This window comes from Podarcis filfolensis (genome assembly GCF_964270895.1).
Source record: "Podarcis filfolensis genome assembly, chromosome: 15".
Classification (NCBI taxonomy): domain Eukaryota; kingdom Metazoa; phylum Chordata; class Lepidosauria; order Squamata; family Lacertidae; genus Podarcis; species Podarcis filfolensis.
The window spans coordinates 6,606,225-6,621,046 of NC_139618.1; positions in this window are offsets into that span (position 1 = coordinate 6,606,225).

Here is a 14,822-nt window from a genome sequence, read left to right on the forward strand (position 1 = left end):
ATGCTTTTGCTCCAGTGGCGCCATCATTTGCCGTGACTGCTGTGTCCTCAAAGGCACTGGCAATTATGCTGCCATCGTGGGGACACCCGTCAGTGCCCAGCACAGGGGCTCAAACACTCTGTGAATGTTCACCTCACTACCAGCACACCCCAGTCCTGTTCTGCAATATTGTTTCCCCTGTAAACATCTGATTTTGGGGTCACCTCACCAGAAAAGCAACGTAGGAAAGGGTTCAGAAAAGAGCGGCTGAAATGGATGGAGGGACTCCCCTATGAGGAACAGTTGCAGCATTCGGGACTGACTTTTCAAGTATGAGGTGACATGATAGAAGTCTATAAAATTCTGCACTGTTATGTACTGAGTTGAAAAGGATCCAAAAGGCAGCAGTCTGATTGGTCCTAGAACAATAGGGTCCAGAATGCAGCAGTCTGACTGGTCCACAGGAGCCACCCAATCCAGCTCCAGGTGGAAGTGAATCCGCAACCTGATTGGCCTACAGGAGAATCCCGGAATTAGCCAATCACGTGGGGCCCATTGTGTAAATAATGTATATAAAGCAGACATTCTGGGGGAACTTTCATTCCTCCTCACCACTATGGGCTGAATAAAGAGCATGAAATCCACTCATGACTCCAAGTATATTTCATGCACGCTGTGGAGGAAGCGGATACCAAAAAGCTTCTCTCCTTCTCTCATAACACTAGAAATTGTGGACATCCAGCAATGCTGGATGCTGGAGGATTCAGGGCAGATAAAAGGAAGCACATAGTTGAACTATGGAACTCTCTCCCACATGAAACAATGAAGGCCATCATCTTGGATGGCTTTAAAAGTGGATTAGGCAAATTCCTGGAGGATAAGGCTTCCAATGGCTACTGGGCATTGCTCTGGTCAGAGACAGAAATCTGTCTGGATACCAGCGGCTGGGAACCTCAGGAGGAGAGAGCTCTCTTGTGCTTGGGTCCTACTTACCAGTTTCCTACAGGCATCTGATTGGTCCCTGTGAGAACGGGATGCTGGACTAGAGGGACCAATGGCCTGTTCCAATAGGCTCTTCTTATGACAATTGCATAAATGGATGGGGAGTGGACGTCTTTGGGATGGGGCCTCCCACAGAAAGATCAGGAGTCACATCTGTTGCTCTATTCCTTTTCCATTGGACCCCATCCACCAATGGCATGTGACCCTTGGAGGGTTGTCCAGATTGGAATGCGGCCCTCAGTCTGGAAAAGGGTTACCTGCCCTGGTCTGCACGGACTGACATCAGCACTCTAGAACTTCAGGCAGGGTTTTCTCCCAGCTCCACCAGGAGATTGTTCTGCAATCATTCTGCATGCAGAACAGATGCTTAGCCCTTCTTTTAGAGAGTGTGGGAACACAAACATACACCCAGCATATTTTCCAGAGTGTGGATAAATGAATGAATGAATGAATGAATGAATGAATGAATGAATGAATGAATGAATTGATTTATTACAGTCACAGGCCAGAGATATGGACTGGACATATATAACAATAGAGAATGTATAAATATAAATAGGTTAAAATCAAACTCTATAAACGAGAACACTGTAAATAATACAGATTCAAAAACCATTGAAATATATAGATTAAAACCTTAACCACTAATTTAAAATGTGTGTGTTAAGACACTGGCCATCAGATTCATTCAGAGCCTGTCTCCTTAATTTTATAGCAGCAGCACAAAATTCAGCCACTTTTAAGGTAATCTCTGGTTCCCTGTCCTCTATTAGATATTTAGAGTATATTAGATATTAGATATTTTAGGTAGTGTGGATGTTATTTCCAGTTGCTTTTAAGTCCTTTTAAGTCCTTGCTGTTGAAAAAGTGAAAAGGAACACAGGAAGCTTCCTCATACTGATTCAGGCCATTTGGTCCAGTATTGTCTACACTGACTGGCAGCAGCTCTCCAGAGAAGGGATATTCTCAGCCCTACCTATGCCAGGGACTGAATCAGGGACTTTCTGAATGCAAAGCAGATGATCCGCCCCTGAGCTTTGGTCCTTCCCCTTAAACATAATGTGTTCCATGTTGGGCAACCTCTGAAAAGTGCTCCAGAACTTCAGCTGGTCCACAATACGTCGCTTGGTAAGTTGTCCATCCAGGTCCAAAACAACAAAAATGCCTCATTTCCTCAAAACAAACAGTGGGAGCCCATCGGCATCTTACTACTGCAATGCCTCTTGCATTGGATTCAATTAATTGGTGGGTGAGATTTGGACTAATGAAAATAAATTAAAATCATTCCAGCAATTAAGTCACTGTAAACATTATTGACAATGCTTCCTGCATATAGTAAACTCCAGATTTAGAGCCATATGGAGCAATATTGGATCGCAGGTTGGTTGCTAAATCGTGTGTTGCATGGACTGGCAAGCACAGATTTTGGCCCTATCTGCACTAAATGCTGTCATATCCTTTTAATCAGTTATGGCTTCCCCCAAATAATCTTGGGAGTTGTAGTTTACGAAGGGTGCTAAGGGACCCCCTATTTCCCTCACAGTTCCCTGGGTGGCTTAACGATCCCTCTTTCTAGGGAACTTCCCAAAGAACCGTCACCAGTCGCTGAGAGAACCAGCAAGTCTTCCTCAAGCATTTGGAGAACTAACTTGGATATGAGAGGTTGCGTTGTCCAAATATTGTTGGCAAACCCTGAGCTAAGGGTTGGGGCTTCTAGCTCTGTAAAGGTAAAGGGACCCCTGACCATTAGGTCCAGTCGTGACCGACTCTGGGGTTGCGGCACTCATCTCGCTTTATTGGCTGAGGGAGCTGATGTACAGCTTCCGGGTCATGTGGCCAGCATGACTAAGCCGCTTCTGGCGAACCAGAGCAACGCACAGAAACGCCAGGAGCAGGGACTGAGCAACGGGAGCACACCCGTCGCGGGGATTTGAACCACTGACCTTCTGATCGGCAAGTCCTAGACTCTGTGGTTTAACCCACAGCGCCCCTAGCTCTGTACCCTGCTGCAAATGGTTGTTGTTGTTGTTTCTTAATAGCTCTTCACTAAGAGCTTCCAAGGTGGGTGACAACATTTTAATCACGCCATTTAGAATCACTTAAAACAAATGCGTTAATCGTCACTTTGGTCCGGAGATTCTGTCTTTTGCTAGCAAAGATCATGAACACTTTTAGTGCACGGTTAGTATGCAAAAACGAGCCCCGTATAAACCTGTGTTGCACCAACGGCTTTCTGTTTTTTAACTGTATTTCTTCGCCACATCCAACCATTCGAGGACCAGGTGCTGTGATGTGGATGTGTTGATGATCTGCGAATGGAGAACCGCAGAGGGCCAATTTAAGAGGGAGCTGCTAGCGAGAGATCATTATCGGTTCTGCTTTGGGTGCAAGGGTTAATGTATGCCGCAAAACAGGGTGCTTCTTGCCAAAGCAAGAAAACTTCACATATAAAAATATTTACTAGGCCACAATTTGCTCAGGGCCTCATCTCCCCTTTTGCAATAAAATGGGAATGTGTCTTACTTCAGCACATTGGTTTGCCAAGAGAAGATGGAGGTCTGGGGTGAGGAGAAGGGGACACACTCATGGGAAGGAATTCTACAGGGAAAACACTGGAAGTGAGTTACCTGTTCAGCTTCCAACACCTTCTCCTCCCAGTCTGCTCCCTCGTCTCCCTCTGACTTCTCAGTATTGTCCCACCAGCAGTCCCCGGATTCTGAGCCTTCTTGCCTCAGGAGTTCCCTAACTGGTGCCTTCCATCATTCATCTGTGTCCAGCCAGTCCATGACACGGGGTGACCTCAGGCCAGTCAGTGCCTCTCAGCCTCACAGATTTGTTGTGGGGATTCCTTGTGGGGCGGGGGAGAAGCAAGTGCCCCGCCTTGAACCCCTTGGGGGGGAAGAAGAAGAAGAAGAGGAGGAGGAGGAGGAGGAGGAGGAGTTTGGATTTGATATCCTGCTTTATCACTACACTAAGGAGTCTCAACCTAGCAGTTCGAAAGCAAGTCAAAGTGGAAGTAGATAAATAGGTACCACTCTGGCGGGAAGGTAAATGGTGTTTCCGTGCGCTGCTCTGGTTCGCCAGAAGTGGCTTAGTCATGCTGGCCACATGACCCGGAAGCTGTACGCCGGCTCCCTCGGCCAATAAAGCGAGATGAGCGCCACAACCCCAGAGTCAGCCACGACTGGACCTAAGGGTCAGGGGTCCCTTTACCTTTACCTTTAAGGAGTCTCAAAGTGGCTAACAATCTCCTTTCCCTTCCTCCCCCAAAACAAACACTCTGTGAGGTGAGTGAGGCTGAGAGACTTCAGAGAAGTGTGACTAGCCCAAGGTCACCCAGCAGCTGCATGTGGAGGAGCGGGGAATCGAACCCGGTTCACCAGATTACGAGTCGACCACTCTGAACCACTACACCACACTGGCTCACTGGCATAGGAACACAATCAAGGAGAATAAGTCGGAGGTTTCTCTACACCCCTCTCCATCCAGGAAAGCAAAGAGGACACATTCCAGCCAAGCCAAAGCTCTGGAAGAGAATGCAGAACAGGGCAGGAGAGGAGGCGTGGCCTGGGGAGAGAGGGGGGGTGTCGAGGGAAAGAAGGGAGTGGCCTGGGGAGAGGGGGCGTGGCTACAACCTTGCAATATCTGGAGGTCCACAGCTTCCTCGTCCCTGCCCTACCCACTGATGCTGGACACGTCCCACCCCATAATCATCGCAGGGAAGTGCCAGCCTTAAGCCTCTTCATCTCCCTCTCATCCTCAAAGCAGGCTCGATGGGGTTTTTTGTTGGCCTTGTCTTGCTGCCTTAAAACGGCGCCACGGAGATAGTTGTACTTTCCAAGGAGCTGGCAACCCTTAATCAATGTTAATTGGCTCTAATTAGCATATGTTAATTAATGATATTTACTACAAATTAAAGGTATGAGTGCTCCCAGAGGGTTTCCTGTTCATCCAATTAGTGCCAATTAGTGGCAATTAACACGTGTAAATGAGATGCCATTGAACCCAAAAAAAAACCCACCAAACAAACAGCACATTGCTAGGCTTGGGGTTTTTTGTGTTTGTCTGTTTTGTTTTGTTTTCCTTGAACAATCCGGGAATGTGCCAAGCTAGGGGAAAGGAAGGGAGGAGAGATAAAAAGGGTGTTTGAGGAGATTTGTATTAGCTTAGCATTCCCACTCCATAGAATTATAGTTAGCGGCGCCATCTGACAAGACTTTGGGGTCCCTCACTGGGTTCCCACCCTGCCCAATGAGCACAAGAGGGCCCACAGACACAGCAGATCAGCCTTGTCCCAATTAGAGATTGATCTGAAGAGGCCCCCGCACTATGACCAGTACATCCAGAGCCTAAAAAATGGGTGGGGAATCTTTTTTTCCACCACAAGGGCCACATTGCCTTCTGGGGAGGCTCTTGGGGGCCACATGCCAGGAATGGATGGGTGGTGCCCGAGAGGGACCCATGAGCAGAGCAAGGTAGGCAAATGTTACCTTTGTGTAGTAGGCGAGATTCTACACACCAGGCAAGCAAGAGGCACGATTGGAGTTCAAGGACATATTCTAGCTAGGCAAGAACATTCAAGGAGGGTGCAAAGCAGCCTGGAGGGGATGGGGAGGAAGGGGTGAAGCCCAGACAGGGTCCTGAGGGACAGATGATCATATTTCTCCCCCAGGGTGCTTGGTTCCCCCCCTTCCCCATGTCATGGACTGGCTGGACACAGAAGAATGGTAGGAGGGAACCCCTCAATGGAAAATGACTCAGAGCCAGGGGATTGGTGGTGGGACAATGATGAGTGGTCAGAGAAGAGGCAGCAGATTGGGAAGAGGAGGGGTCAGAAGCTGAAGAGGCAACAGGGCTTAGTGAGTGGGGGGAGTCTGTGCCAGAGAGAAGCCCAGAAACAGAAGCTGAAGCAGGAGAGGAGGGAGGTCAAGAGGCAGAGATGAGTCAGGCTGGTGAAGAAGCACAGGGGTCGTTCCCTTCTGCTGCAATAAGGTCCCCTCCCGCCTGGTCTCCCAGGACCATGAGAAGCATGGAAAGGGAGCAGCAGAGACAGACAAGCCTGCGTAGTCTCAGAGTGCTTGGGAAAGATTCAGGAGAGGAGGGGGCTTAGGGCAGCTGTGGGGAGGTGGGGACCTTTCATCCCTACAACTGCCTCATACGGGCAAGACCTACTGAAGAAGAGTTGCTCATTAGACCTGGCACCCCTGTTTCGTCTAATAAAGAGTTAACATCACTTGCTTAATGTGATTTATTGCTGGCTTGCCTCTGACAGCCTCCCAAGAGTTGGTGTCCACCAGCACTGGAGGGAGCCAGGATGGGGAAAGGCTGATCAATAGAGGCAGAGGTTTTCCACCTCCATTCCTGCATCTCAGGAATGGTGACTCAGATGTTGCTGAGCTACATCTCACATCATCCTTAACCACTGACCATAACTCAGCGTCTTCGAATTAAGAAGAGTCAGCTGGCTTCCTGCTAAGGCCGTGTGTGTGTGTGTGTGTGTGTGTGTGTGTGTGTGTGTGAGAGAGAGAGAGAGAGAGAGAGAGAGAGAGAGAGAGAGAGAGAGATATCCTAATTTTAGGGACAGACCATAGCTCAGTGATAAAGCAGTAAGTTGCTATTTCAGTCCCTGGCATCTTCCATCAGGGCTGTAAGAAGAGCTCTGCAGGATCAGACCCATCATTTAGTACTGAGTATCCCAAACTTTCTTGGGCTTTCTTTCTTGGGCTCCATGATCACTGCAGGTGGCGACAGCAGTCACAAAATTAAAAGACACCTGCTCCTTGGGAGAAAAGCAATGACAAACCTAGACAGCATCTTAAAAAGCAGAGACATCACCTTGCCAACAAAGGTCCGTATAGTTAAAGCCATGGTTTTCCCAGTAGTGATGTATGGAAGTGAGAGCTGGACCATAATAAAGAAGGCTGATCGCCGAAGAATTGATGCTTTGAATTATGGTGCTGGAGGACACTTTTGAGAGTCCCATGGACTGCTAGAAGATCAAACCTCTCCATTCTTAAGGAAATGGAGCCCTGAGTGCTCACTGGAAGGACAGATCCTGAAGCTGAGGCTCCAATACTTTGGCCATCTCATGAGAAGAGAAGACTCCCTGGAAAAGACCCTGATGTTGGGAAAGATGGAGGGAACAAGGAGAAGGGGACGACAGAGGACGAGGTGGTTGGACAGTGTTCTTGAAGCTACCAGCATGAGTTTGACCAAACTGCGGGAGGCAGTGGAAGACAGGAGTGCTTGGCGTGCTCTGGTCCATGGGGTCACAAAGAGTCGGACACAACTAAATGACTAAACAACAACATCCCAAACTTGGGTCTCCAGCTGTTATTGGACTACAACTCCCATCATCCCTAGCTAGCAGGACCAGTGGTCAGGGGTGATGGGAACTGTAGTCCAAAAACAGCTGGAGACCCAAGTTTGGGAAACCCTGATCTAGTCCAGCCTCCTGTTCTCACACTCTCCCCTCCTGGGGTTTCCAGACGCTGGCATTCAGCGGCATTACTGCCTCCGGCCATGGATGCAAGATTTCTTCCTGAAACCCTGGAGAGCCGCTGCCGGTCAGTGTAGACAATACTGAGTTAGATGGGCAAACGGTCTGGCTTGTTACAAGGCAGATTCCTGTGTTCCTCCTTCCTGGCATATCTAAATAACGGTCATTGCCTTGCAGACTTAACCGTGAAACGCAACTGAATAGATAACTCTTTGACCGAGAAATCATTACGAAACAGGTTTCTTATTGTGCTTACAGACCCAGCTATCTTATGATTTCCCCGCTTGAACCCCCTACCCCGGGCAAATCCAGCACCAGGGGTGTGCTCTTGTTGTTCTCTAAGAAAGCTGTTTTTGTGTTTAATGTGGGAAGGAAGGAGAAAGTTTAATAAAAATTAAAATTAGCTTATCCTGAGTGAACACATGAGCATACACACACCCGCGCACACACACACAGAGCTGGCATTTAAATGAGAAATTATGATTTAATAACTTGTCAAGGAATGCACACATGCAGCCGCCTGAGAATTACAGCAGAGGATATTTGTCATCTCTTTTCTGCCCTACGCTCGGCCGTGGGAAAGTCAGGTAATCGCATCGCGCCAGATTGCAAAACGTTTGCTGCCGGTTGCGAGGAGTTCTTTCTGAAAGGCCCCTCCGGTGGAATTTGTTAGTGCTATTCTTTATAATATTCTATCCGTGGCGGCCTGGGAGGGCTTTAGTTGTGAAATCAGGTTTAGCCCCTGGAATTTATACTGTAGAAAATGGGAAACCGCAGCAAAATGTTGCAGCGCAGAGCACTCCTATTTGTGGTTCCCATCAGACTGTCACACCCTTCTCCAGAATACTCAATTCCATTCCACCACCCAATCAGTTTTCTGCCCCCTCCCACCAACAATAGGTCTACTGAGCATGCTCAGTCCTCTGCTGAGGTGTTTTTATGCTCTCCCCAAATTCACAGTGTCTTTTCACCAAAGACGGTTTTGCACTTCTACAAACCTCAGGGTTAGGATTTGGATGCCGTGTGTAGAAACTGGCCTACTAACCAGAGGTGAACTTTTGCCCCACCCAGGAGAGAAGAATGCAGAACTCAGGCTGAATAAAGGTCTCTCCCCAATGTATTTTGCTATATGCATGTGTTTTACCTTGATGTGCACATTTCCACATATATTTTCCTCTAAAACACACAGTTTTTAAAGGTGGTTTTTGTAAATCTGTTGTGCGGTGAACTGAAACCCCAGAATTCAGAGAAGTCACAGAATCACAGATTCAGACTTGTTGGAAGGGACTTCCAGAGTCATCTAGTCCAACCCATTGCAATGCAGGAATCTTTTGCCCAATGTGGGGCTTGAACCCACGGCCCTGAGGTTAGGAGTCCCATGCTCTGCCAACTGAGCTATTCCTCAGGGTGGCATCCGAAGCATAGCCACGTTCTGACCCTTATATAAATTCCTGAAGGCACACGATTAGGCCACTCCGCTTCAAAACGTGGGCCAAACGAAATTCTCTTCCATCCCTAAGATGTGAGATGGAATCAGTATTGATGTATTGATGCCTAAAACTCTAAGGGGGCTCTTTTGGTACCAGCGTTGCCTAGCACCAAAAAATACAAGCAAAGACCATTTTATTCTCCCAGATTTTTAAAGTTTTCTTTTATTTTTGGATCTAGTAAAAATTCCATTTGTATTGCAGGCACTGGGCAGCATATAAATAATAAACTTACTTCTTCTTCTTCTTCTTCTTCTTCTTCTTCTTCTTCTTCTTCTTCTTATTATTATTATTATTATTATTATTATTATTATTGGATCTAGTAATAAAAATACCCTATCCATTTAAAAATCACAATGTGGTTTCTACATATTCCTGGGCAGCACCAGGTACTAGTTTTACCATAAAATTTATATATCTATATATAAAAGCTTGAGCCCCAACAACATGAGTTTTCCTTTCTTTCAGAAATTAAAGAGTGGAAGGGTAGGAGAGAGGCTATGTATTTAAATTGAGGGGTGGCTTTCATTTATTTGCTCTTTTTAATGAGCTTGTGGCTCTCCAGCACAGCCCTGAACAAATAAATAAGATCTAACACAATCAAGGTTCCACCTTAACACCTTCTCAGCTCCATTTGGGAGCCCGGCAAATTTGCTTCTCTTTAAAAGCAGGAAGCCAGATAAAGCTCTTCCTATTCCCATCACATGCTTTCCCTTAATTTAAATTAGAGTTTCTCATATATATATATATATATATATATATATATATATATATATATATGGTGTTCTTTAAATTACAATCTCATATTCTTCAACTAGTTGATTATGGTATATGACTCTCTGCTGGAACCCCTTTAAAAAAAACACACACACAATGATTTACAAAGCATTTAAAGTGAAATCAATGTCATAAATATTGAAACACCGTAATAGATAATTCTGAGAAAGTTTAAGCAAAAATGGAGCCCGCAATACAATGTTTAGTTAGGAAGAGGATGGTGAAAACTTGAAATAGGAGTGTGGCAGCAGAGGTAGTATCTCTCGCTCTCTCTCGATCTTTCTGACTTCAGCATTCTGTAAAGATCTCGGATCAATCGAAACATAACAAATCTCAGTTAACCTGAGATCCTGAATATACCATCATGTGTGAAAACATATGTGCTTTGTTGGGTCAGAAGAGCGGGGGTCCACTCTTTGGCATCTGCAGGTAAAGATGGGAGAAAGACCTCTGTGTCCAGTGCCCAGGACAGCAGCTACCTGCCAGTGTGCAAACCAGGCCTGGGCAACCTGTGTCCCTCCTGACACTGTTAGAATTCAACTTCCACCAGCCTTATCCAGGAGGGAACTTACTTGTGTAGAACTCTGGAGGGGCCCGACCCCTTCATTGAAAAGTTGTCGGTGCCTGGGGCCCACACAGATGACGTCTATGCCCTTGAGTGTTTTCGCCTGTCTCTAAATTGTCTTCAAATTTTGAGAATGCCTTTTTTGCTATCTAGGTGGAAGATTGTTGGCAGGGGACAAAGGTAATATTAATAGACTTTTCTGCACCCTCTCTTGCCTCTGGCCTCATCTGCCACTGGCCTGTGGTCTGCAGAAAGTTGCCCAGGACACAACGTGGCGCGCTGGATTAAAATTTTTTAAAAAGAAGCTTTCCAGCCCTGGTCTAAGCTATGTCAGATAACAGCCATAAATCCAGAGGTTTTGGACACCCAATCCAAATTAACTGCAAAAAGCAAAGCTAAGGGGAAATTATATGAGGGCAACAAAAGATTTACTGCAGATCCTGGCAACACCACGGGGGCTTTGCTGTTGTTGGGGGCAGGAGGGGTCCTGCTCAGTAAAAACCAGTGTTATCACACCGTAAATCAAAAGCAACCCAAGGTAGTCTAGCAGGCAGCTATTTTCCTGACCATCAAACCATCTTCTTTTCATTCCTGGTTATGAATTTGTAGGCGGTTGGAGAATTCTTGCTGCGTCGCATTTGAATTGGGACCTCGGCACATGAACAAAAAGTCAGAAGAATGCCGGATTATATAGGGCTGGAAAAGTTAAAGGTCACCCGGTCCAACACCCTGCACAATGCAAGGATCAACGGTGCAGGAAGCAACGGTCACACCCATGAAAGATGACTGCAGCCTAAAATCACATGTGCCCTTTTTGCTGCCGCATCACACTGCTGGCTCAAGCTCACTTTGCATTCTGCCATCTCTTCCCACAACCTGTTCCCGAGAGCAGCCAGCCAAACATGTCCGGGGAGGTCACAAGCCGAGTGTCAAGGCAAGAACTTTCCTTGTATTCTGGCATCTGGTGCTTTCAGGTAGACTGAGCCTCAGCCTGGAGGTACCATTCCTGTGTATCAAGGCTGTGACCAAAGAACTGCCCTGCCAGATCAGCCCAAGGGCCCATCTAGTCCAGCATTCCAGTTCCCAACAGCAGCTAAACCAGGTGGCGCTGTGGGTTAAACCACAGAGCCTAGGACTTGCTGATCAGAAGGTCGGCGGTTCAAATCCCCGCGACGGGGTGAGCTCCCATTGCTTGGTCCCTGCTCCTGCCAACCTAGCAGTTTGAAAGCACGTCAAAGTGCAAGTAGATAAATAGGTACCGCTCCGGCGGGAAGGTAAATGGCGTTTCCGTGTGCTGCTCTGGTTCGCCAGAAGCGGTTTAGTCATGCTGGCCACATGACCCGGAAGCTGTACACTGGCTCCCTCGGCCAGAAAAGCGAGATGAGCGCTGCAACCCCAGAGTCAGTCATGACTGGACCTAATGGTCAGGGGTCCCTTTACCTTTACCTTTAACTGCAGTTCAGAAGGTTGTGCCTCCTTTTCATTCAGAAGGTGCCATGTTCAGTCCCTGGCACCTCCAGCTGTGGAAGCTGGTTCATTGGGGCAAATGGGGCACTGCCCCACCAACCTCAGTTTGCTGTCCACCAGCCCCTCACCTGCTCATTGTCCTACATATAGCCAATCATAGTGTAGTTCTGCCTGTCATTGGCTCTGGAGCTATCAACTTCTGGTCTTCCCCTCACCCCCCTCACCAGTTCCTACTGGTTTCCAGTTAAAAGTACCAGATGATGGGGATAACCTTCGTTTACCCAAGACCTGTAGTGCTGCTGCCATTCAGAGTGTGAACTGGGAAGCTTTGATATTATTGTTGTTGTTTTTTAAAAATCACTTTAAGCATCCGGATCATGGGAAACTGGATTTGTTCTGCTTGTTTCCACTGACGTGCTTTTTTAAAAAAGAAAATTACGCCAGGGGCTTCGCTACCTCCTCAACGTGACACCTAAGCTCCCATCTGCCCAGACCACCCCAGGTGAAAGCATGGCTTTTGTTAAGGGGTCTCCGTTGTCGCTGTTGTCAGGGGAGTCGTATTGATTAAGCATCACTCTGGAGGACTTAAGCACAGGACAGTGAAAGCAGCTCTAATGTCACTGTTAAAAGATGTGAGCGAGAATGAGCTGTGGAGAGGAGATTGGGAGAGGTGGGGGACAGAGGGGGAGGTTTTGCCACCAGGTGAAAACAGAAGACCCCTCCTGCTCCACCCACCCAGCAACCTTCAGTGTGGAATGCTTCTTCTGAGTTTATCTGGCCAATTCAAGTTTAGGGTTCTCGTGCCATTTTTGATGGTCTGAACGTCCATAAGGACATAAGCAGCCCCACCACACACATAGGTAAAGGGTAAAGGGACCCCTGACCATTAGGTCCAGTCATGGACGACTCTGGGGTTGCAGCGCTCATCTCGCTTTACTGGCCAAGGGAGCCGGCATACAGCTTCCAGGTCTTGTGGCCAGCATGACTAAGCCGCTTCTGGCAAACCAGAGCAATGCACGAAAAGGTCGTTTACCTTCCCGCTGGAGCGGTACCTATTTATCTACTTGCACTTTGTGCTTTCGAACTGCTAGGTTGGCAGGAGCAGGGACCGAGCAACAGGAGCTCACCACGTCATGGGGATTCGAACCGCCAACCTTCTGATCGGCAAACCCTAGGCTCTGTGGTTTAACCCACAGCGCCACACACACAAACATCGGAGCAAATTTCATACCCTCCAACATTTCTCCAATGAAAATAGGGACATCTTCCTATTCCATACTAATGATGATAATTTTACTATTTACAGTATACCTCTGATTGGGTTGTCCCAGCCATTCTGGGCAGCTTCCAACGAAAACATAATAAAACATTAAACATTTAAAAAAAAAATACTTCCCTATACAGGGCTGCCTTCAGATGGCTTGGGGGTCAGATAACTCTATACCCTCCAACCTTTCTCTGAAGAAAATAGGCACATCCTAAGGAAAAGCAGAACCAGGACATTCAGGGATCTATTATTATTATTATTATTATTATTATTATGCTGTATTGTTTTTAACACTGATTGGGAGCCGCCCAGAGTGGCTGGGGAAACTCAGCCAGATGGGCGGGGTATAAATAAATTATTATTATTATTATTATTATTATTATTATTATTATTATTATTATATCAGAAACTGGGATGGCTTCTGTAAATCCAGGGCTGTCCCTGGAAAAGAGGGACACTTGGAGGGTCTGAAATTTTCTAACCATTTCACACGACGGCTCACCAAGCAAGTCCACATGCAGACCTTAAGATCATAAGAAGAACACTACCTAGTTCAGCATTCTGTTCTGACAGTGGCCAATAAGATGCCCCGATGTGAAGCCTGTGAGCAGGATCTGAGCACCAGAGGACTTTCCTATGGTTTCCAGCAGCCGGTATTCACAAGCTTTGATGCCTCCAACTCTGAAGACAGAGCAAAGGAATCATGGCTTGTAGCCACAGATAGCCTTCTCCTCTGTGAATGTGTCTAATCCTCTTTTAAAGGCATCCAAGTTGGTGACCATCACTGCTTCCTGTGGGAGTGAGTTCCATAGGTTAACTAGGACTGGGCAAAGAAATACATGCGGTCTCTCTCTCTCTCTCTCTCTCTCTTCTAAACTCGGGACCAGACATCCCAAGCCTAAGGGGAAGACACACTGTTAGGTATTCTGCTGCAACTTCCTGGCCATCCAAGTGTCCTCTTGTTCCCTGTAGATGGCGGTGAGCCTAGCGACAGTGAGTACCAAGAGGACGGGTGTGCTGCAGCTGTAGGGGAGGGGGGGTGTAATTGAGAACTGATAAGCAGCAGGCACCCCCTTTGCCTAGAAACAAGTGCCTTGGTGTGCCAGGTGGATGGGAAGCCCAGATGGAGCAATCTTTAATTGTGCATGTGCTTTAGATAGCTGTAATCGGCGCTAATCTAAAAAAAAGGATGGCGGTGCGGAGGGGAAAGTAAACAGACTAGTTGAAATGGATAGTTAGAACATATCTGAACAATTTTAACTAGTCTATGTTTATATATAGATTCTCCCCATCCCCCACCTTCACCCTTTTTTGTTTTGAATTAGATTAGTATAGTTTGGCCCTGAGAGCAGCCCAGTAGTCATATTGATTGATTGATTGATTGATTGATTGATTGCTTTCATTTATATGCCACCTTTATCTTCCCAGGATCTCAAGGTGGTGTACATGGTTCTCCTCCTCCCCGTTTCATCCTCACAACACCCCTGTGAGGTAGGTTAGGCTGAGAGATGGCGACTGGCCCAAGGTCACCCAGCGAGCTTCATGGCTGAGTGGGGATTCGAATCCTGCTCTCCCAAGTCCTAGTCCAAGACACTAACCCAGGGGTCAGCAACCTTTTTCAGCCATGGGCCGGTCCACCGTCCCTCAGACCTTGTGGTGGGCTGGAATATATTTTGCGGGGGGAGGGAATGAATGAATTCCTATGCCCCACATATAACCCAGAGATGCATTTTAAATAAAGGACACATTCTACTTACCGGTATGTAAAAACATGCTGAT